Here is a 23,224-nt window from a genome sequence, read left to right as displayed (position 1 = left end):
TGGGCCACAAGACTAGTATATCATGTGCAGGTGGTAACATCTAAAAATATATCACAGACTACTCATTTTCTTAATCCAAACAGCAAGTAGAAATGAACCCATGCTGATCTAGCTCATACACCTCTCAGCACTAGAGGCTTCTCACTAGACCTGCAACCCTCATGCTGAAACATCATTTCCAGAAATGAAACACACAGTTCCCTACACCTGTTTCATACCATCAAACCAAATAAAATGGCTTGATCTCTTGCAGGAAGGAAGGAGTTCAGCACTGGATTGGGGAGTCAGACAAGCACCGTATGGCTGGAAGGGACGGGAAGACAAAAGTGAGAGCTGAACCACCCCTCTCAGTGGCAGCAAGAGTTACACTGGCTCAGCTGTGTTGTCTAATCAAGTATTCTAAATCAATTAAGAGTGAAGCCAATTTGTACACATGAATCTTTGTATTTATAAATGAACCTAAATATTCCACAGTACTATTCCATACGGTTTATTTCCTGTAGTACATGGATAGAAACCCAGGACTGACTGAGCTCATTAGCCATGAAAACATGCTGTTTTATCAGACAAGCTTTTGTCCAGCAATAAAAAAAAATGAGCAGTGAATGGATGAACCCTTCCTGCCCTATAAAACAATGGTTCCCCATGCAGGAATGTCAGTTAACAGTAAACATGCTCTCTCAGTTGTTTGGAATTGTCACCAGGTTTGTAAATAATCCTTATGCATCTTCCCAGAATACTATATTTCTCACAGATTTTGAAGGAAACAGAAAGACGCTTTCTGTGTGTGGAGAGTATTTTTCCAGTTTTAGTTTAAGCAGTGATGCTCAAGCAGAGTAGAATGGCTACAGACACCTGCAAGGGTGATGCTCCACAGATGCCTTCCCCGCCTCTCCACACAAATGGCTGAGTCACTCATTGTTTGATGGCCCGGGGCAGTGAGCTATAGCCTGTCCTAGGCACACCTGATCTGGCCATGGCTTGCTTTACAAAAGGTGCACAGCAAAGTAAAGCATTTCAGCAGTGACTCAGCACTGTGCATTAATAGCCAGCCTAAGCTTACTGAACAGCCTGTGGTTCCATGTGTCGGGGACACACTGCCGAGCTGGCTGGAAGCTCCTTGCTCATCTTTCAGCTCCGGGCAGCAGCACGGCAGGGCTGACAGTACCCTGGAATGGGAGCACAGCTCAAGGAGAAGGGAAGGAGGGCAGGACACTGCTTTTGAATTGGCTCAGGTCAGCTGCTAAGAGTTGGATTCCCTTGGTCCACAGGAGGAAGTGGAAGCCGAGCAGCTGATGAAGCTGTGAAGAATTAGGTGTCTTTATACCCTCCATGCAAAAGGAGTGGAACAGAAAGCAGTGCTTAGAGGAATCTGGTATATCCTGCATGCACATACATACCCACGTGCAGAAATGAATGCTTTTGGTCATACCGGAAAGCACAGGGAGGTAAGAAATAAAGAGAGTCATCGTAATCTGATTAGCTGTGTAATTAAGACTAAACTGGGAGATCAATGAGGGAAACTATAAGGAGGGGTTTTTTTCAGCACAGTATGCTAGAGAAAAAAATGAGAAATCTGGTGGAAATCTAATGGGATAAAGTAACAGATGGTAGGTGGACACCCAAGGGATATGAAATATGCTTAAAGATGATAATGGCTAACAATATGATTAAGAGTACATGCAATCTCACAATGCACTGCATGGAACTGAAATGTAAGTACTAAGGCCATAAACCCCTTAATATTATAGATTAGATTTACATACTTTTATAGACACCTACAAGACGAACAGGAAGAACACTTACGAAAAGGCTCTATGTAACACAAGTATCGGGCCTACTTAAGGGAATGGCTTGTGTTGCTGTCCTGAGAAACTGGTAAATAACTGTCTACAAATATGATACAGGATCACAGGACACATATAACAATAAATAATTGACTCACTACAGAAAAGATCAAGTACAAACCACCATCATCTGAGCAACCTGAGGCCTACCTCACACTACATCTCTCTACTGGCCTGTAAGGACCCTGGGGAAAAAAGGTAGATCAAATCCTACCCACTTTTTCAATCACAAATACACCAGCAACTTCCAGCAAAATCTTCCACATAATGCACTGTTTTCCCAGTTGGTACTCATGCAGGAGTAGGGATTGTGGTCTAAAAGCTGGACACACAAGCAGGTCAAGTCAAGATGGCCACTGATGCTCAGGCACTGCTTTCAGTTTTTTCTTGTGCATCATCAAATTTGCTACAGCAGTCTCATTGAACTATGGTGGTACTGTGCCTTCTAAATATTTGCCAATAATTAAATAATACCTATAAACAATACAGTCCAGCTGTAGAATTGCTTATTTCTCCACAAAATAAATGAACATTATATATAAAAATGCCAGATATATACAGATAGATGGATACATAATTACACAAAACAGTGTTAAATGGATTAAATGCAAACAAATTATTTAAAAATGTATAAACCAATGCTGAATTTCCCAGTTATTTATGTAGATTTATTTTAAAATATATCTGATTGTGCTCATAGCATTGATGAAGACAATAGTAATGCACTAAATGTCATTAAGCACTTAAACTAAAATTCCTCCTTGATCATCCCTACACAACCACTTTGATTTTATTTTGCCACCCCAGGACAAGAACAACCAGAAGGTCAGAGAATTCTTACTCTGTTATGAGAGCAAACTAAATAATTTCCAAAAGCAAGAGTCCTCTCCCAGGCACAGTCCTGCTTTTGGCTCTCCCATCTCCAACTGGCACTAATTTAAATGAGGGGACTGGTAGATTTAGCACTTCAGCTGATATCAATTACTGTTGTATCATGCAAAGCACTCCCTGAAGTAATCAAGAACTAAGCTGCTTATGGAAGTAGTGTAAAAACTGCACTGAAAATTAAACAGAAGCCAGTACACAGCAGAGACATAACCATCCCCTCTGTAAGAAAAAGAGATTTAAATGGGCAGCTGCATTCTGCATCAGCAGAATTACAACCATTTCTGTGAATGGTTTTAAGGTGCATAGGGAGGTCACTGTGTTCCATAGATTGGGTTACTGCAAAGCCAACAGATAATGACTACATAAAAGAAGTGTAACTGGGCACTGGACTGCCTTAGAACAATTGAAGAGAAACAGAATAAGCCAGAATGATGCTGACTCTGATGCAGCTTCAGAGCAAGCATCATCCTCTAATTTACTCAGAATTAACTTATGAAAACTTCCCGGTGTTTTTACAATCATAAAATTTACAAAACAAACAAACAAAAAAAACCCAAAACAAAACAAAACAAAAAAAAAACATACAAAAAAACCCCAAAAAACAAACAAGTCCCAAACCACAGATTTAATTTTTTTTATCCTAGCGCAGGAAAATGGTGGGAGGTAATGAAAGTGGGCCCAATTAAATGTGATGTAAGGAACCAACAAGAGACAAACTCTTCAGAAGCCTAAGTTGCAACAGCTGTCTCGCACTGTTGTGCTTTTGTCTGTTCTCAGGATCCCACCTCAATGGTTTCTGCTCAAGGACAATTTTGTTTTAAGGATGCTTAAAGCAGTACTTGTCGTATAGGGCAGGCTCACTCAGCTGAGAACAGCTCAAGTCACTGCAGGCCCCCCTCTCTCCAAAAGGGCAGATATAGATAGGCTTCCTGGCACCTTTCCATCCTACAATTTCCTACTGCTATTACACTGATGATTCAAATCTAATTTTAACAAGCAAGCAAGCCTTCTGCTGTCAGCAGCCATTGTTCCAAGACAGAAGGAAAATACTTTAAGCACATTTTTGTGCCTTCCAACATCTGCATTCTTGTATTGCTTTTGTTCCTGGAGAGGGGCACAGAAAAGGAAAATAAGGGGAGCACTTCCCAAGATAAGGAGCTAAGATATCAGTGTTGTCACTTATCATTTCCTAAACAAATTAAATTTTCCCAAACAATGTATGGGTGGCAGAAGGATATTATTCATTTAAGGACTAATGCTTTGAAAATCTAAAAAACTTGCTACTGTAACAAAGCAAGATTCAAACCATAATCCCCTAAGAACACATACAAACAATGGGTTTTTTTTTTCTTTTTTCAAAAATAGAAAAATATTTTCCACATACTTTGGTATATTTCAGTCCTACACAGCTGCAATACTTATCTTTTTTAATAACTAAATATATTAATTTCTTTACAGCTAAGTTTGTGTGTAAATGAAACTGCTTTACCAGTTCAGAAAGAATCCAAAAAAATCCTTGATTATATACTATCTCACAAGATGTGACCATTCACCATGTTTCTAAGTGTTTGCATAAGGGATCAGAAAAAGGAAAGTAATTTGAATATTCTTTTGCATATTTTTAAGACGGCCTTCAAAAGCCAAGTGAACACAGAATAACATGCTGAGTTATTAGCTGTACAGCAAAAGAAATCATCCCATAAAATGTGCATTATCAGTGAAAACTTGCAAGGGGTAGGATATTCACTGAACATACTTAGTTCTGAAGATTATTGTAGAAGAAGGGCATAAACTCAGTTCCAATAACCAAGAATAAGACAAGCATAGAAAAGTCTTCCAGGCAAGGAAGAAACAGGCCAGTTTGTCCTGAGTTACAGCATATTCAAGTCAGTTGTATGACAAGTCCTGATGTTTACATTGTATGATTTTAATAAATCTATAATAGAAGATTAAATATATCTGCAGGTCTCCTAAATAAAACACATGCTATACTGTGGTGCTGAAATATGCAAGGTATTTTTATTACCTAGAATTCATATCATAGAAAGTTATTTATACATTGAAACAGGAAATATTTAATAGCAGTTAACACCCTAAAAGGTGCAGAAAATGTTACCTGTGCAATACACTGCTACACTGTTGTCTCAATGGCAGCAGACAGAACACGGGGATCAAGTGTTGCAGTCCCCTTACACAGACATTGTGTAACCTGCCTAAGGTATTTAATTTGATCTCTTTGTTCAAGTCAGTGACATTGGTATTCATTCACATTCAGCAAGTTATTAATCTAAAAAAGCTGAGGAGTCTTTCATTTCTTCTTGTCTCCAAACTCCATTTGTTCTTCTATAAAATTAATGCCATAAATAAAATGTTGTGTTTAGACCTGCTGTGATACTGCCAGCCAATTTTGCTGCAGATAAAGGTCAAGGAAAAATTTATTAAAAAACAAAGTAACATTTTTTTCCCAAACTCCCTATATTAAAGAACAGTGCCAAGCATTTAAATAAACTCCCAACATAGGTCAATCCTTAATGGGCTTGTAAGTGAGCTGTGTGTTTTTAAGAGCTAGCCTTTGGAGCATTACTGAACTGTTTCTTGTACAGCAACTACTGTGTTGCAACTGCCCTCCAGAAACCTGTGACTATCATCTGAATTAAATAGCCAGTCCGGGATGAAAGCCCAAACCCTAACTGAAGGTCTCAATAAGCACGAATCCAACAAGAGACACAAGTTACCTCCTACATCTGCTGCGTTTCCTCAAAAACACAAATTTTGAAACTCAAACATGCAATTCTTGCATTAAACACAATGTTCAAACAATGAAAGAAATTGTATTTTTGAAATTCATCTGAGCTGGATGTAAAAATTTCAGCTAATTCCTTGTCTCAACCTCAAAGAATATTGGGGGAATAACAAAATCTGTTTACTGTTTGAATTCTTCTTTTTCTTATTTCCAGTGCATCTTTTTATTTCCATAGCATCCAAACAAAAAGAGCCTTCTCATATAATAAATCTTCACATGGTTATTACCAGATGATGGCCAACTCATAATTTCAGTCTTCTTTTAACAAGAAAGATTGAATTTTATGTTTTCTACTATAAAAATCAGCTCCTGCAGAACCACCAAACTATTTCTGCAATAAACGCACATTCTCAGAGCTCCTGGTATGAGTACCACTCATCCATGTTGCACTGCCATACCAGCTAAATATCCTCCATTCCACATGGACAGCAAACACTTTTTATTTGTTACTCTTGTAATCTTACATCAAAACATTGAATCACTGATTGGGAGACTTACGTGCAAGCTGTACAGTATGGCCACAGTGCACCTTCAGGATACACAAATGACAACTGCTGAAGGAGCTTCAGATATTATGGGCTTGCACAGATTAAAACAAGAAGACATCACCTTGCTATTCCTCATCACTATCTTCACGACTGAGTAGGGTAATGTGAAATAATGAACAGATTAAGAGCACAATAAGAAAATAAGAAAACTAACACCTAAGACCTCCTGGAGACCAAAGCAGGCAAACAGGAACAAAATGCTGATATTTAGCTCAGAAAACAGCTCAACATAGCTTTTTCCAGTGACTACAACTGGAGCCAGTAACTGCTGTATTTGCTTATGGATTAAGTTGGTATTTTAGGGAAAGCATGCAGGACAGCCTTCTGCAGAAGTAGGCAAGTACTTCCCATGTGTTATTATCATACAGAATTACCAGAGACACGGCCCTGTGCATCTGGCTTCAAAGCAGAGCAGATACTGCAACCACTGCCTTCCTCAAGGCAGGCATGCACACAAACCAACAGGCTATTTTGGATGGATGCTTAACATTGACTTGATAGATACGAAGTTGCAGACACAAAGACTTGGAATTTAATGCAATGAAAAGCAAAAAATAGAAATAGAAAGCAATGTATGGCTTGGGAAAATGCAAGATGTAACATGTTTGGTATGGAAAAAACTCAGATCAGTAATAAGGAAGGTAGGGAAGGAAGGGAGAGAGTGCACTGAGACATAAATGATGTAGGAGGTAATACAAGCAGTCAATCTAGAGAGCAGAATTTTAAAGAAAAGCATCACGAATCATGATAATAGAAAAAAATAGTTATTCTCTACAAATTTAGGAGAACCTGGACTCCTGAATCTCCTGATTAAATGAAGGCGGGTCTCTCAAAAGCAAAAAGGTGAAGAACTGACATTTGAGTAAAGAAAGATAATTTTTTACAGGTGAAAAATGGTAAGGTGGGCCAAGAGATAGTGGGATAATTGTTCATAAATACCTAAAAGAAAAGGATATGCATAGAAAAAGGATGACATTTTCTAACAGCTATGGAAACTCAAGAAGGAGTACTTGAAAAGTGGGGACTTTTTTGGTGGTTTGTTTTTGTTGGGATTTTTTACATAAAAATATTGAGAAATTAGAAGGAAAGGCTTTTTGGAGGGGAATGACTGTTGGCCTGCAAAAACCTGCCAGAGGCAATTCTGCAAAGATAGTGCTGGATTAACAGAAAATAAACGATGGGAACAGTCCTATATCAGAAGGAGGAATGCCTTGGATAATGTAAAAAACCACTGCCCAGTCTGCTTATCTGTACACTATGCATACAACTAAGATATATTACCTGAAAATTTGTGCTCCCTTTTTAATACAACAGTAATGTACTTTATTACTGATTTTAACAGGCTTTAATAGGAGGAAGCATACATTCAATTATTTTATTACATGCTTTGAATATAAATGGTGAGCATCTGCACTCTAGTTTACTCCTTCCATCCTCACGCTCTCATAAAAACAGCACTGGCACATTTTAGAATTCAGAGCAGCCCTCCCCAGCCCAGCCGCTTTCTTGGCTGGTTTGCTGGGATCTATATATCCAATCTAATTATTTTGATTCCCATTTCCAAGCCTATCAGTGGTGCAGTGGTGCAAGAAATCAAAATGCCAGTCTCCTGAATGTGTTAGAACCTAAAAGCTAACAGCTACTCATTTGCAGAGGCATCACTGCATGGCCCAAAGCCCCTGTCACCAGGCAATTTACATTCAGGGTTCTGGATGTGACTCGAGAGGGGTTTCCCAGCACACCAATACAGAGTATTTCATACAACATTTCAGATATGCTACAGGTTGTTGCATCATCTTATTTTGTCACAGCATAACTGACAAAAAATCCCCCAGCAACGCTTTGTTCAAAATTCGTCTCTTTCTAAAGACTCAAGTCCTTCTTCTTTGTTATTTTTCCCTTTCTTTTCTTAAAAGGCAAAAAATAGGATCATACAAGTTTATCTTCCCTTAAGTGATCAGAAGAGAGTCAGCAATAACCTGCCAAAACACCTACTGCCCTCTCAAATCAGGGGGATCATATGTTGCTCAGTAGCTGAATTTCCCTGCGGATCTTTTCTCTGCATAGAACATGTGCCCCTCTTGAATTACAGTCTTACTTAGATTACTAATGCTCAGCACCACCAAAAATATTCCCATTCATTTCTCCAGCTTTTACAAACATCATAACATGATTTGTGTTTAAATAGAAGAGTCACCATTTTACTTTTTATTATGAGTATCATATGTTTGGCAAGCTGTCTGACCTTCCTTATGATGATGAATGCTGCAGCAAACAATTTGCTGTATCTTTAAAGAAATGGCCAATTCAATTACATTATGCCAGAAGCTTTCAAATCCCTCTCTGCCAAATGTCTTTGCTATATCCTGCCACAGACAGCCCATTTGTATTCCAACACAGTAGGACACTTGTTTTGTTGAAGCACACAGTTCTAGTTAGGTACTATCAACAGAGCAGTATTTCAGTTCTCCAGCTCTGTGCTCCTTGCACCCCCTCTACCCTCGGTTATCAGGAATTTCAATTTTACTGACCAAACGTGTATGCATTACTAATTATGTGCATGAAATGCAGTAGTTATCGACTGCTACAACAAAATACATTAGTGGCCAATTACATGAGTTCTTGGCAGCAATGGTTATCATTCTAGTGGATTTAATCATTGCACTTAAAGTGAAGCTTGAGATTCCCTTTGAGATTACACCACTAATTGCTTCTGTTTTGCCAGTTACTGCATGAGCTGTTTGCAAAAAGGATCACTAAAGATGCTTTCTAAATATGGGAAAGCAGCAAACAGATGAAGCCTCCTGTAATGAGTGTCCACCCTCCTGAAAAACCACAGTGTCAATTTATTCATACCACAATGCTCCTCTCCCATTCCTATTCCCCCTGTCACCTCCTCTTTCCCTCTCATTTCTTGCTATTTGGGCAGACAGCAGCAATACAGCTGCATTGCTATTCATGTGAATCATGCCACACACTATCATTTATTTATATAGATACTCAGAATATTGTACTGCAAAAATAAAAAAAAAAGCTTCCCCCTCTCTCCTGTGTTTGCAGAGAGGATACTACTAATTATTATTATGATTATGACAGAATGTTTAAATTGTCTTAGACCTTAAAAGAAAAAGGAAAAAAAACCAACTTAGGCCAAGTGCATGATTTATTACATGTACAATACCATTCTAACATGCTTCCACTCTCCAGGAATTCCTAAAAACAAACACTCCCCCTCCTAAGGAATTTCTAATATAACATATTGTTCTTTAAAAGCCCACATCTACTTCCAGCTTGTCAGTAGTGATGAATTATCTGGTTTACAGCCTCATAAAGCAAAAGTGTCTATATATTTTAATGCTGAGGCCCACCTCAGGACTTTGGTACCTTTCATATGTAGTGATATACAATTTTCCAAACATGACAGAAAGGCTTCAGGTGAAACAAAGAGATATAATTGTCATCAACATTTTAGGTCTGATCAAAATGAGTAGTCTTTCAAAGACAAAAAGAATGGGGAAGGATTACAATTACAGTTTTGTTAGCTGAGAACAAACTATTTTAATCATAAAATTGTTTAAATAAATTTGTTTGGTTTCTTTTCATTAAAAATTTCAGCTACTAAAGCTTTCCATTATTCAAACACCACTCTGTGAACAACAAAGAAACACTCAAAAATATAAAAAAAAACCCCAACAATTCTCAATAAAAATTTTCTCATGAGGTTAGAAAACCTCCTATGTTTGTCTCAACAAACACCAACATTTTTAGGATTTCAATAGATGCTAGGTTGATAAAACTTTAATTAGAAACTTAATTGATCTCTGTGAGAGAGATACTGTAGAGAAAGTTTTAAATCCCCAGAGACTTCTACACTATAAACAGCAGAGCATATGACATCTTTAAAAGCTGTCAGAAACCATACACTGTGATTTACAAAAATAATAGCAATCTCTGTGAAATTAACTGCTAAAAGAAGTTGAAAAGCTTCATCCTATGCTATCAACAGGCTACAGCAACAACACCAGTCAGCTTCACTTCAGCCTCTAAGTACAGCACAGACCAATTCCTACCAATCCCTGGAAAAGAACAGAAGGCAGCAGAACGAGGTAACACCACTGATACATTTACTTATCACTCCTAGATGTAGATTTGCACAAAAGCAGTTGATCTTTCCAGAACGGCAGGCACAAGAACTGCTGCACACAGGATGCTCTCAAAACCAAGGCCAGTTCATTTTCAGAGAGAAAATGAAAGAAAATCTTGCCCCAAGGCACTCAATTTCAAGTCTGAATGAGAAAATCTGTAGGTGATGCAGTAACTACAGTAACTGGCAAACAATAAACTGGGTAAAACACCTAGAGATCAATCCTATATTCATGAAGGAACACACTACACAATTCAATTGGATTATCTCCATTTCTTAGTTCACTAGTTTTGACTTCTACCTTATTAGACAACAATTACAGACAATTTTCAAGTACAAAGTAACACAACACTGACACAGTATCTTTGTCACCATACCTACAGGTCCTCCAGTCCAGCAGAATGACTGCCTTTGTTTTGTATGGGCAAGCTTCTGTCTCATGTACATAGGCACAAAATCTAAACTACAATTCCAAGAAGACTGCAATTGCATCTGGAATTTCTAGTGCTGCCTTTCAAATGAGGAATCGGGAACAAATCAGGAGAAGAAAATATTCCCAAAATGAACAGCTGAGCTTATGCAGCACCCAAAATACAAAAGGTTGGGAAATAGCTGTCTTTCATCACTGTCAAAAGCAATAGACTAAAATATGCAGAATAGGACTGATAACACAGGAAATAAATGAAAACATTTGCTTCATGTTAGTATAGAAGCTAAAAGAAACAGGGCAAAAACCTCTCTCAAAGGTCCCTGCTGGATTTAAAACAGAGCTGTTGAGCAAACTGGGATTTCAAAACATGCCACTATCATTTAAGAACACTGAACTTCTCTTCTTTAATAAATCTTACACCTGTTCACTAGTCCAGAGACTTAATTCCTAAAACCATACACAGCAAGTGCAAGGCAAGGAACCAGAACTTCAATGAGAAGTGCTAATGCACAGGAAAGCAACCAGTTACTTATAAAACAGTCTCAGGCATTATTTGTAATTCACCTAACTTACAAATAAAAGAACTATAATGCTAAATGCTACCATGATGTACTTCTCAATGAATTAGAAGTCTTATGTGTGCAGAGCTCACAAAGCCTGGCAGATTTTTAGGTTACATATTTAATTCTCTTTAATATTGAAAGCAATGAGAGACATTTTTGTCTACTACTCTACTGCAGGGATAAACACAATAAATACTCTAGCAAAATGAAATACACTTTTTTATGCAATGATGTGATGGATATAAATTTGTAAGTTCATTAATTAAGTAGAAGAATATGAATAAACCACGTCACAGATTTGGAAAAAACAGCACTGATAACAAGTTTAGACCAGATTAAATTGAAAGACTTTCAGCTGGTAAGTATTTTTTTTTCAAAATTTATTGTAGATACCAGTAAGGATATTCATTTTAGTAAAGCTCTCTAAAACCAAAGATAATTCTTTTAGCATGAGAAATGCCAACAGGAAGAAAGGCTCCACTCTGGCAATTGTTTCAGAAAACTCAATTAACTTGCCCATTTAAAAAAATATGTTACCAGTAGAAAGACGTTTCATGCTATAAAAAAAATTATCTGCTTATTAATATTACAGACATTTCATATATGAATATGTATGATTAAATAAATGCATTAAGTAGTAAGTAACACATCAACGTACGTACCTTTTCAACATGTAAAATAATTTTTTGCAACCAGAATAATGCTTGGGTTGCCAGGAAAGAAAGCTGGGTGGATAAATGGAAAATACTCTTCCTGCCTTTCAGAAAAGTGTGTAGGCTGGGTTTGGGACTGGGGGACTCCAGATGCCAAAGAATGTCTACCACATGCCCCATCCAAGCTGATGAAGAAAAGCTGTCCCTGTCCTGTTTTAGTGAAAGCAAACCCCAATTAAGACAATAGTTTTTGTCTCAAAAAACAGCCCTCATGAAGTGAGCATTCATCCTTTCCAAGACAACCTTCCACAAGGTCATCTTCTCAGCCTTCACCCTCTGATGACCTCATATTTAACCTGGCCTGACCTTCAGTTCTGCTGAGTCTCAGTTCCTTAGTATGATTACAAACCAGCAAGATCAATTTAAGCTTTAAGAAACTCAGACATTAGTCTGAAGATAAATAACTGCAAAGGCAAAACATCAAAATACCAAGAAATCCAGTTTATAAGCTATGTTTCAGTCTATAGAGACTTCAAGGGCAGCAACAAAAACAACAAAAACAACAAAGCACTGAAGGCTCTATAGCACATTCCCTCCCTTGCAGGTACTCTACCACTTCTGGTCTTTGTCAGTTCAAAAGCCAAACTATTGTCTGAATTTACAACTGCAATTAGGCATGGAGATGCTGAAAAATATTTCACAGTCTTAACATTTTGTAAAGCTGATTTCCACTAAGTATTCACTTACTCAGGTGCAAGAACAGTCAAGGTCCCCAGTTTGCCCCAGATTTTCCCTTCAGGCCAGTGTTATCCTTAGGTACCTGTGCACAATAAAAAGAAACAAATAAAACATTAATTTACATTACTCCTCATAAGTTCATCTCTTGATTGTATCAACTTTTATGGCCCCAATTTAAGAATTCAGATCTCCAGTTTTTCCCACAGGATTATTTCCCATCAATATGGTTAACCTGAAGCAAACTCAAAGCTGTTTTCCCCATGTAAAAAAACGGGGTTTATTTGATGAGTATATATATATATATATATATATATGGATTTACCATGACCCTAAATGAAAGAGTTTTCTGTAAGAAAACTCATGTAAATTCATCCTAATAGATGGTGGGATTGCATGGTTTAGGTATATTTCATCACTTGTTTTTAGGAGTATAAACAGAGAACACACTGTTAAGCCTTTGTTAGCCACATATTTAAACTACCTTAAAGCTGTTAACATGTGACAAGCAAATCCTACGTATTCAATTACTGCTTTAAAAATTGAAAGAAGGTTCGTGTACAGGTGCACTGTCAGTTAAGGAGCTCAAAAAATAGAGTTATTCTTTCTCCTGGCACTAGTATGAATTTAAAAAACATTTTCAAAATGTGCCATTCAACCATATGGAATCAATTTTTGCAGACATATGGAGCGCCAATTAAATAAGTGTGGCTTTGCTGACACAAAAGTCCACCTGCATGTATTCAAATTTTCCAGAATTAGACCATCTAATTTAGAGCAGCCCATTTAACAGTAAAAGAGTAGAAAAGCAATGTATTTGATATGACACAACCTCTGTAACCAGTCTCCTTAAATAGAAATTGCAGCCTTACTTTTGACCATGGTAAGGATATAATCAGACAAGATTGAATTAGCTCCCCTAAAATACAGCTCCAATTACATCAGATCAAAGGAAAATAATTTTTTGTCTTCTCCATCATGCAAGTAAATATATAATTGGGAAATTAAGCAAGGTACAATTTTTCAAAGAAGATTTTACCAGAAGTCAACAGAAATTAAAAAACTGATTGTAACCTTACTTCCCAGATTTTCCTAGGTTTTTTGCAAATATTTTCCCACAAGAAATGTACAGAAAGCATGTCATTTAAAGAACCAGAGGTCAACAAGTTATATACACACATCAACACTCTAAAATCCTAATGTAAGATAGGTATCCAATGATGTGGGAACTAACAAATTCTTGAGGTAAGCTCTTCAGAAGTTTTTTCTGGTTTTTTTCCAAGGATTTGCAGTTAATTGGGCACCCTTGCTCAAATCCAGTTTGACTGACTTTGTATTAGGTGATAACACACAGGTTTTTTTCCCACAGGACCCCAGCCTCATTCAGTGAATACAGCAGCTAAAAGAGTCGTGAAACTCTACCCAGTGGCTGCACTCCACATGGTCACACACAGCTCTACACCCTCACTGCTCCAGGTTACCCTGTGCTTTCCAGAACAGCACTCTGAGGACAGAAATGCCCTTTCTGGGACAGAGCTCCCTTTGGTGCTGCCAGGTAACAACACACCCCTGCCAAGGGCTTCATGTGATCCCAGAGACAAGAAAACTTCAAAATCAGGAGCATTACAAACTTTGCTGTTCAACCAGGTTCCTAAAACTCATTTTTTCTGAGTATTTAGCTTTCTATAATACCTTAATTTGCTGGAGAAGCTGTATCCACCTAGTTTCTTTACTTAAGGTGACACGTCTCCCCTCACTTGTGAGCTGCCCCGTTCACTACCTGTCTTAGGGTTTCCACAACAAATAAAAGCAGGTTTCCCGAGACCTGTCCTTCTTTGCTGCAGTCTTCATACACATCTGTTCCACTTGGAAAGACCATACAATGCTGAGATCATAGAATTTAAAACTGTATCATAATGCAAATGTCCAGGGGAGCTCAGTTAACATATTTTAGACAATCTTAATTCTGTGCTTTCCCAGCTTTGCAGGACTTGCTCTTTGTAGCTCTTTACTCAAGGCAGCTTTCTGAACTTGGTTTACTTAAGACATTAGCCACTGAAATGGAGAAGCTCCATCTCGCTCAATACAGATATTCAGTCTCCCTCAAAACTTCTCATCCAAGCCTCATGATTGCGAGTCCTGTGGACATGTGCTACTGCCCCCATCCACTCTTGTCTTTAGGCTCAGTTTCCTATTTGGGATCCCAGTCCTGCTGTTTCAGTGACCACTTCATTCTCAACAACTTCATTATACCATATATTGCTCCCACCCCATAACCAGAGTCCCATTAGCTTCCAGCTCTCCTGTACCAGCATTCCTTTTAATCTCTCAGCTTTCTGCACCCTTCACAGATCTCTTCGTTTTTCCATATCACTTTTCACCTTCCAATGTTTTTCCCACTTCTTTACTCCCCCGCTCACTTCCTGTGCATCCCTCCTGCCCTGGCAGTTTCCAAATTTCTTCTCAACAGCTAAGTCCATGTGTTTTCCTGGTTCCTATGCAGTCTTTATGATTAGCATGCTGCAGCCATGGCTGCTACGCTTTGTGCAGAACTCACTTCTAATGACGGGTGTTAAAGAGATCTGTACAAGGGCTAATGAGCAGGAACACTTAATTTCAGGATCCCAGAAGAACTGGGGCAGAAGAAAAGCCAAACCAGCAGTGCAGAAATAGAATTTTAGGCATTTAAATACCTCACTACAGACTCCTATATATTTAGATGTCAAGGCACCTGTATGAAGCCTTTGTGGACTGTAGCTACTTCTGTCTTGCTGTTAGATTAACACCATCCACTCTTTTAAATTTAAAAACAAAATCCTTCTACAATGAACCACAATAAAGTTACTTAGAGTCTAAGTCTCAACCTAAACTCAATCTACATCTAATATAATAGCAAGTTACTTATACTTTTTAAAACATTTTTTCCAAAGAGAAAACAGCCCTTGATTCAGATATTAAGTACTGTGGGAGAGGGGGAAAGGGGATTTAATTAAAAACAGGGTTTTCTTGGCATTATTTACCAAGGATAAGTGTTCTTATTATTATTCTACAGAAGAAAGTAGACTGTAGCATACCTTCATCTACTTTTGCCATAAAGTATGAGCTAACCAAAGACACCTTCCTATTCTGTCTCCAACTTCTCTGCCTTTGGTGTGTGGGTGGGTTAAGAGCGCTTAGGCAGAATTTAAGATGATTTTAGAATATTACAGAATACCAGGTTGGAAGTGACCTTTTGAATCGTGTGATCCAACCTTCCATGGCAGAAGCACAGTCTAGGTAAGAAGGCCCAGCACCGTGTCCAGACAAATCTTAGAAGGGTCCAATGCTGAGGAATCCACAGCTTCCCTGGGAACATTATTCCCATGGCCGATTGTTCCCGTTATGAAAATTTTTCCTCTCGTGTTCCATCAGAATCTAACCAAGAGTAACTTTTAATCATTACCCTTCATCTCTTCCACGGGACTCCTTGTAAAAAGGGAGTTTCCACCATCCCTGTAGCCACCGAGCCTTCTTTGCACAAGAGCGGACACACTCCATTCTCTCAGCCCTTCCTCACGTGGCAGGTCCCCAGCCCTTTGCTCATCTTTGTGGCCCCTCTCTGGACCCTCCCCAGCCTGTGCTCACGTTTTCGCACAGCGGGGACCAAAAGTGAGCACAGCACTGCCAGTGTGGCCTGGCAAGCACGGAGCAGAGTGGGACAATGACTCTTAACTTATCTCTGTTGGTGATTCCCCTGTTGCTGCAGCCCAGCACCCCGCTGGCATCCCTTGCCACAGCAGCACAGTGCTCTCTCACGTGGAACCCTCTGCCCCCCAGAACACCCACGTCCCTTTCCATGGAGCTGCCTCCCAGGTGGGTAGATAGATACTTGTGCAGCCTGTGCTGCACTCCTGGAATATGGACAGATCCCTCCTGTGCTACTACTGTATTACTGCTACTGTGGCCATTTAATCAGAGCATACTTTACTTAATGAGTACAGATGAATGATTCAGTGCTAGAAGTTTTCTGCTGAAGAGAATTTTCTAGTACGTTTTAGTTCTTTCAACATTGAATCTAAAAAGAAAAAATATCTCCCTGATTTAACTGAAAAAAAAATCTGTAGAATAGTTACTTTTTAATATTTAAATAGCAAATTATCAAAAATATTTAGGTACACTACAACAACATAACCTTTCCACAACCCTTTTTGTGTCCAACATAAAAAAATTAAGTACAAATTTAGTATCATTAATCAACATAGTATTTACAAATAAATCACTCATTCCTCTGTTGAGCCATATTGAGTTAAGTACACTTTCATGCTAAAGTGGTATCTAATTATCTTTATTTGATCCCAAATGCAACAGGGAAATAAAAATGTTCACGATATCATGTAAGATGGTATTTTTTCTTATTTCTTCTGAAGAGGTCTCAGACAGTCACATAAATATATTTAATTCATAGAACTGCTTGTTCTTCCACTTCTTATATTTCCTGCTGGTGTTGAGGGCAGAAAGAGATTTAGTTATCCTGACTCCCATTCCCAGTATTGCCTGACGCAGGAAATTCACCACTGTCACTTCCCATGGAGAATGGAGGACAGTCAATATGAATCATGCTCTGGGAACTGGGCTTCAAAACCTAACTAATGCAATGACTACAACTCATACAGAAGCCAATTGTCACTTGGGATCTGAGACATTACTCCAAAGTTGGCATTCTGAGTATCCTATTAATCAGTATAGTCAAATGGGTTTGCTAGCTAGGAGAACAGGAAATTAATAACACAGCTATTAGCAGTAGATTGATTCTGAATTAAATAAATACAAAAAACCTAACACACACATAACATGAAACCCCTCAAAATACAAAAAAAATCACTGGTAAACTGATCAAAAAGCCATAGAACAACTCTAACTACTTGCCTCCTTTTATTTTAGGAAATCTTTCTACTCTGATTTTTTCCCCTCCTCACAAGTTCCTGGCATCCCTTGTACCACGATGTTTATATTCTAGTTTCCATCACCAGTGACATGAAAAATACACTTAGCTCACACCCACACATAGGTCCTTGCCAGAAAGCTCAAGAGAATAATTTACAAATGAAGGCCCCTAATTTCCCCCCAAAAACCACAAGTACCAAGACAAGAATCACCCCTTTCCCCACTTTCTCAAAATCAAAAGTGCCTGTGCCTCCCCAAAGCCTGCAAGAAGAAGGAAAATGATGATTCTTACCATCTAATGGTTTCCTGACATGGAAAATTTACCATTGTAATGGTGACAGAAACACACAATGAACTAGTTTAAATCTTCCATTAAACGGTCTGGTGGGGAGGGTTTGGCAATGAAAAGGTTTTTTGCTTAACAACCTTCATCCAAAAGAAGCCCAGCTCACCTCAGAACATCTCTCTTTCTAGAGCAAGCATCATCACTATAGCTGTTATGGTCTGGCTGGTGATAGTTAACTTGGTTACACAGGCAAGTCCTAGAACATTCCAGCAAACAAGTGATCTGGGATTATACTTTATACAGCCTACAGCCAATATAGTTAACATTTCTTTGATCCTTGAGCTTCACACTTCAGAGAGCTGAGGGAGAGAGGAGGTGTTGATACTTTCAGGAACCACTAATTACAGGAATTCATCATGAAGGGCATTGCTAGAAAGTAATAGAGATGTTTAAATATAAACAGTGCAGTTGCTGTCACACAATTGTCCATGAAAGGTTTCAGTGCATTCTTCCACCCAGACTGATGATCTGTAAGGTGTTGAACAGAAAGAAATGTTCCACAGTATAAGCCCCTTCAATTAAAACTTAATCCCTAGCACATTTTTTGTATTTGATCTCAAAGTAAATTATAAGTCAGATCCATTTTAATAGTCTAATGCAAATGTTATGGCCAGAATTTTTGGAAGATTTGCTATTACATTTAGTCAGCCAAGTAGAAGTACAATCTTCTGAACTCAGTTCATTTTTGAAAGGAAATTCATCCTGAATGGGAGCTACTGCTTTTTTTGGTAAAAAATAAAAGTGACATTCAATTGGCCTCGATTATAACATTAATTATCTACTCAAAGTTATTCGTCTTCTTTTGAAATATGTGCAAAACCACATGGCAAGTTACTAAAAGAAGCAGGAACAATATTACTTTATTATTTCTCTTCCTTGAGAGTACACCACTGCCTAACAAGGTATGTTACAAATACCCAGGCTAACATTATAGCCATTCCTTAAGATATTTATTTTAATGACAATAATCATATAAAACATAGAGCCTTCTCACAGCCAGCTGAATGTCTGGTGTTGGTCTGAGCTTACCAACACCAGGAAATTATATCTTACTTTTTTATATGGCCCTCCAATTAGATACTGAGAAGAAACCTTCTATTTAAATCCTGTCTGGAATAAAATCTAGAAATCTGTATGCCATCCTTTATCAGCCACTTTTTCACTTACTAATTTAGGAACAACACTTCCTCCTGTTGCACACTTACCAGGAAGCTGCTATGCCATGAATATGTTATAAATACTATGCCCCTCTCAGGCTGCAGCTTTCTGAAAAAAAACAAGACAACCTAATGGAAGCACTTATTTTTCTTTGCTTCCTGCCCACATTCTCGTTACCTAATACCAAATTTAGAGCTTTTGAAAGAATTTTGCATCTCATTTTGCTTCTGTAGTTCCCTCCCTGAATCTGAGGTCATTGATGATATGCTGACTTCCCTGCAAGTCTAGTTTCTCACAGAAAGGCCAAAAATGCAAAGGCAGAGTGATAACCAAACTGCAAGACATCAATTACTGAGAACGGTTCTTCTGGGCTACAGAAGGTGACAGATGACTGAGAAACTTCTCTGCACCAAACAGTCCAGTCTGAGTAGCAGAAAGAATGCTACAGCTCCACTGGACCACCAACCCAGCATTCCACTGTGCCTCAGCACACCTCAGAGACACAGGATGACTCTTTCGGGATGAACATGCAACTGCAGGCAACCACACGATGAATGTTCAGTTCTGCAGTTTCCACTGTGTATCTAAACCCCACAAAATGTTTCTCAATACCCTACAAAAGGTAAAGCAGCTATAGGAAAGGCTACAATTATACTACAGCTTTACAACTTGCTATTTTCTATGTCTTTGCAATAGCTGCATGTTTTTAGTAATTGCAAAGTAGCAACTTCCCCTAAATGATCACAGTAAGTGGACCGTGTTTAACACAACAAAAAAAGAACAAAAATTGTATGTTCTATTCATTCCTGACCCCAGATCTAGTAATTGGTTCCATGATGGATGTTAGAAGGTGGGGACTAGAACAGGGGACAAGTAAAATACGTTGTTATTAAAGGGTTATTAAAGGGTTTGGAAGAAGAGCAGAAAAAGCACGCTTCTCTTATCCACTAGCAACCACTGAAAAGACTGAAGCATGTTGTTAATGCCAAATAAATATAATCAAAACAAGCAGTTTCAGTCTCCCTTCAGACCCCTTGGAGACCTCAATACTTCAAATCCAAAGACACATGTAATAACTTAACTTTCTACTGTCATTCCAGAATAAATCTGTGTAGCTTATTAAACTGTCTTTGCACCTGCTCCAATCTAAGTCCATCTTTCTGCTCACTGCAAAGATCACCAGACACAACATTACAAATGAGGTTTCAGGGAGGCTTTAGGAAATGCTATTAGCATTTCTCTCTCTCTCTCCAAAAGTATCATGTCTAATGCATTGCAGAAGCACATTAGACTCACAGCAGCATCACACTGGTGGCTTAGAGCCATCTTAGTGGCATTATCACAGCACTTTACCTAATTCAGACTGCTACAGCCATTAAATCATCTACACAACCTCCTATGATCTTAGCAGATGTTCTTCTCATTTTAGATATTTGCATATTGAGATAAAGATAAGTGTGACCCGTCTCAGACAAGGCACTGAGGGCTTGCAGAGCTGAATTAGCAACTGAGACTCTCAGATTCTTAATCCTAAATATACACCTCTGAACCCCAGCAGCAAGCAGATGAACTACACAGTGCACAGCAACAAGCACTCTTGATACTCCACACCAAATGCCTGTGCTTGCACTCAAAAATAATTTCTAAATGGGTGGTTCTGTATGGCCACTTGTCTACCACATCAGCCTGCTCAGGAGCCACACAGAAGATACCCAGAAAGGCCAAACCTCCACCACTTTGTTTGTATGTCCTCAGCCAGCACCGAAAGTGCCTTTTTGTGGCAATTCCACCCAGACAAGTCACTAGGTGCTAGACCACCTCCTCCCACACATACTTGCTCTTAGCTGCCAGAGCAAAAGCTGCCCAGTGATAACCACTTCTACAGAAGCTCACATCAACACTGATATATTCTCCTGAAAAATGTATACAGGATTCTAAGTTTATAAATTGAATGTTCTTTTTGTTCAAAAATTTAGATCATACTGGAAATGTCAGGCTCCTGGTTTCACGAGGAAAAGGTACAGAAAATCTAAAATTGCAGGAGCACAAAGGCACAAAGTCAAAGAATCATGATGGATAAAGGGACTAACTGGGTTGGTACTAAACAGCTTTGTGGTGCCTACACAAGCCAGTAGGTTTTAGCTACTCACATCATAGTGTTAGTTTCATTATTACAATCAAATATTCCCAAAAAAAAATCCTGTCTTTGTGGAAAGTTTGTCCAAAACACGAACATTACTAGAACTAGACAAAACAAGAACTACTTTCCCTTAATGCTCAGGATCTTTTATTTGCCAAGAAATGCCATGAATGTTTTGCAGACGCATTCCAAAAAGTATTTTTTCTTACCAAGCAACTAGCAGAGCCAGAACTGTCCTGTGAGCTAAGGACATGGGAGCTTTTTTCTATAAATAAAGCAAGCATTCTAGTCAAGCAGAATACTACTTTCTCAGAAAATAAGTATCTTAGCTACAATCAAACTTGATTTCTCCTTTTCACTCATTATCACATACACACCTTAATCATTTCCCATTTAGACCCAACTTCACAGAGTAACCCACTACTAATACTGGAAACAGCTCAGAAATAGCTACGGCAGACAGGATAACTTCTGCTAATAGCCCACGGTGTAGAATTCAGTGTTTTTAACATTAAATACTGCAGCTGTGCACTACCTCAGAGAAATTGTAGACAACTCTCTACACTGCTTCCACAGATGAAATATGTACCTTCTAGATATTTAAGTTTTCAGAGCACTTTCATGCATTGCTGAAGGAAGGTATGGACCAGAAGCAACTGAACTGGCATGACCCAGCACCTTACTGCTGGCCAGCTGAGCTGAGTCAGCTACAGGAAGAAGTAGATACTCTTCACAGCTACCTCACCGCCCAGCAGCAGTGAGGGGAAAACCTGTCCATGCTGGCTTAGGTTTCCTTTTACAACAGAAGTGATGAAAATCCATCCTACACCCAGTTCTCCCAAGGCTGATCATGACCCATCTCACACAAAACTGCAGCACCACTCAGCATTCTAATAAACTGCATTAGTGTAATTTGTCCCACCTTGCAAAGATGGTTTTCTGTCTTCATTATCATGATCTGAATGTATAAATTTGGCCCTTTGGTCTCTGATAATGGAAAAGGCTATGCTTCCCTGAAATTGCAGAGAAGTATCAGGCACAATTCTGGTGAGGTCTATGACACCTGGAATATAAAATACACATACTTTTGACCGAGTGCATGCTTGACTTATGCTGACAAAAAGTAAGGAATCTGCAAACCAGAACAACTATTTCCTGGTGTTTACAGTTGGGATCTATATACATTATATTTATATATCAAAATTTCAGTTTCCATAAAACCGACACTACTAATACTAACCATTCATCCTAACAGACACTAATATGGATACATCTTACTATCTATACTAGCAGATAGTACTTTCTACTTCTAAAAATGGAATCTCATGCAGAAAACTAGCAGCATATCCAGAAGAATTCAAAATTTCACTTCTATCTGAACACAAATGTATGTACCTCTTATAAAGTCCCACCAGTAAAATGCACTCACATTCTCTAATTGGAAAATACATTTGTAAAGATACATTTGCAAATAAGGCATACAGTTTGCATGTATACAAACAGATACTGAGATCTTTGTACGTATATGTACAAAAAAGAAGCATCACAGTTTGCAAGCAAAAATGAGCAGGCAGTGTTTCAAACTGACAATGTGATATGGCATTATCAGGAAGGACAAGAATCACAGTGATTTACAAAAAATTACCCTTACTGGCCAGGGATAATACACAGTTATGAGACTAAATTAAGGAAGTTTGCATTACTGCCTTGTGGTGCTTGATCTTTCAATTAATATCTCAAGAATACTGAATTATCTATATCTGAGTAGTGTTTTTGATGTTAGCATGAAAGAAAGAGGTTTTTCAGTCTCAAGAATACTAAATTATCTATATCTCAGCAGTGGTTTTGATGTTAGCATGAAAGAAAGAGGTTTTTCAAACCACAACACACTTGGACAAATTCTCATCAATACTTCTATTTCTAGCCACTAGGTCCCACTTATTCCTTCTGACTAACCTTGCAACTTTACTTTTTAATCCTTATATCCAAATTGTCAAAAAAAAAAAAAAAAAGCATAAGCCCAACACAGAGCCTATGCCTACATTA

At 38.4% G+C, this 23,224-nt stretch overlaps 1 protein-coding gene across 4 annotated transcripts in view; it reads right to left on the bottom strand.

Moving 5' to 3' along the window:
• The window catches only part of TBL1X (transducin beta like 1 X-linked), a 188,451-nt gene that overhangs the window by 121,397 nt on the left and 43,830 nt on the right, over positions 1-23,224 (bottom strand). For all 4 annotated transcript variants that reach the window (XM_041472328.1, XM_041472330.1, XM_041472326.1 and 1 more), the window contains exon 2: positions 12,624-12,696. The gene's annotated coding sequence lies outside the window, so the exon portion shown is untranslated. The remainder of the gene's footprint in view (positions 1-12,623; positions 12,697-23,224) is intronic.

This window comes from Pyrgilauda ruficollis, unplaced genomic scaffold (genome assembly GCF_017590135.1).
Source record: "Pyrgilauda ruficollis isolate IOZ18807 unplaced genomic scaffold, ASM1759013v1 scaffold29, whole genome shotgun sequence".
NCBI classification, from domain to species: Eukaryota; Metazoa; Chordata; class Aves; order Passeriformes; family Passeridae; genus Pyrgilauda; species Pyrgilauda ruficollis.
Note: the sequence above shows the minus strand (reverse complement) of the source record. Positions and strands in the feature narration are given on the sequence as shown.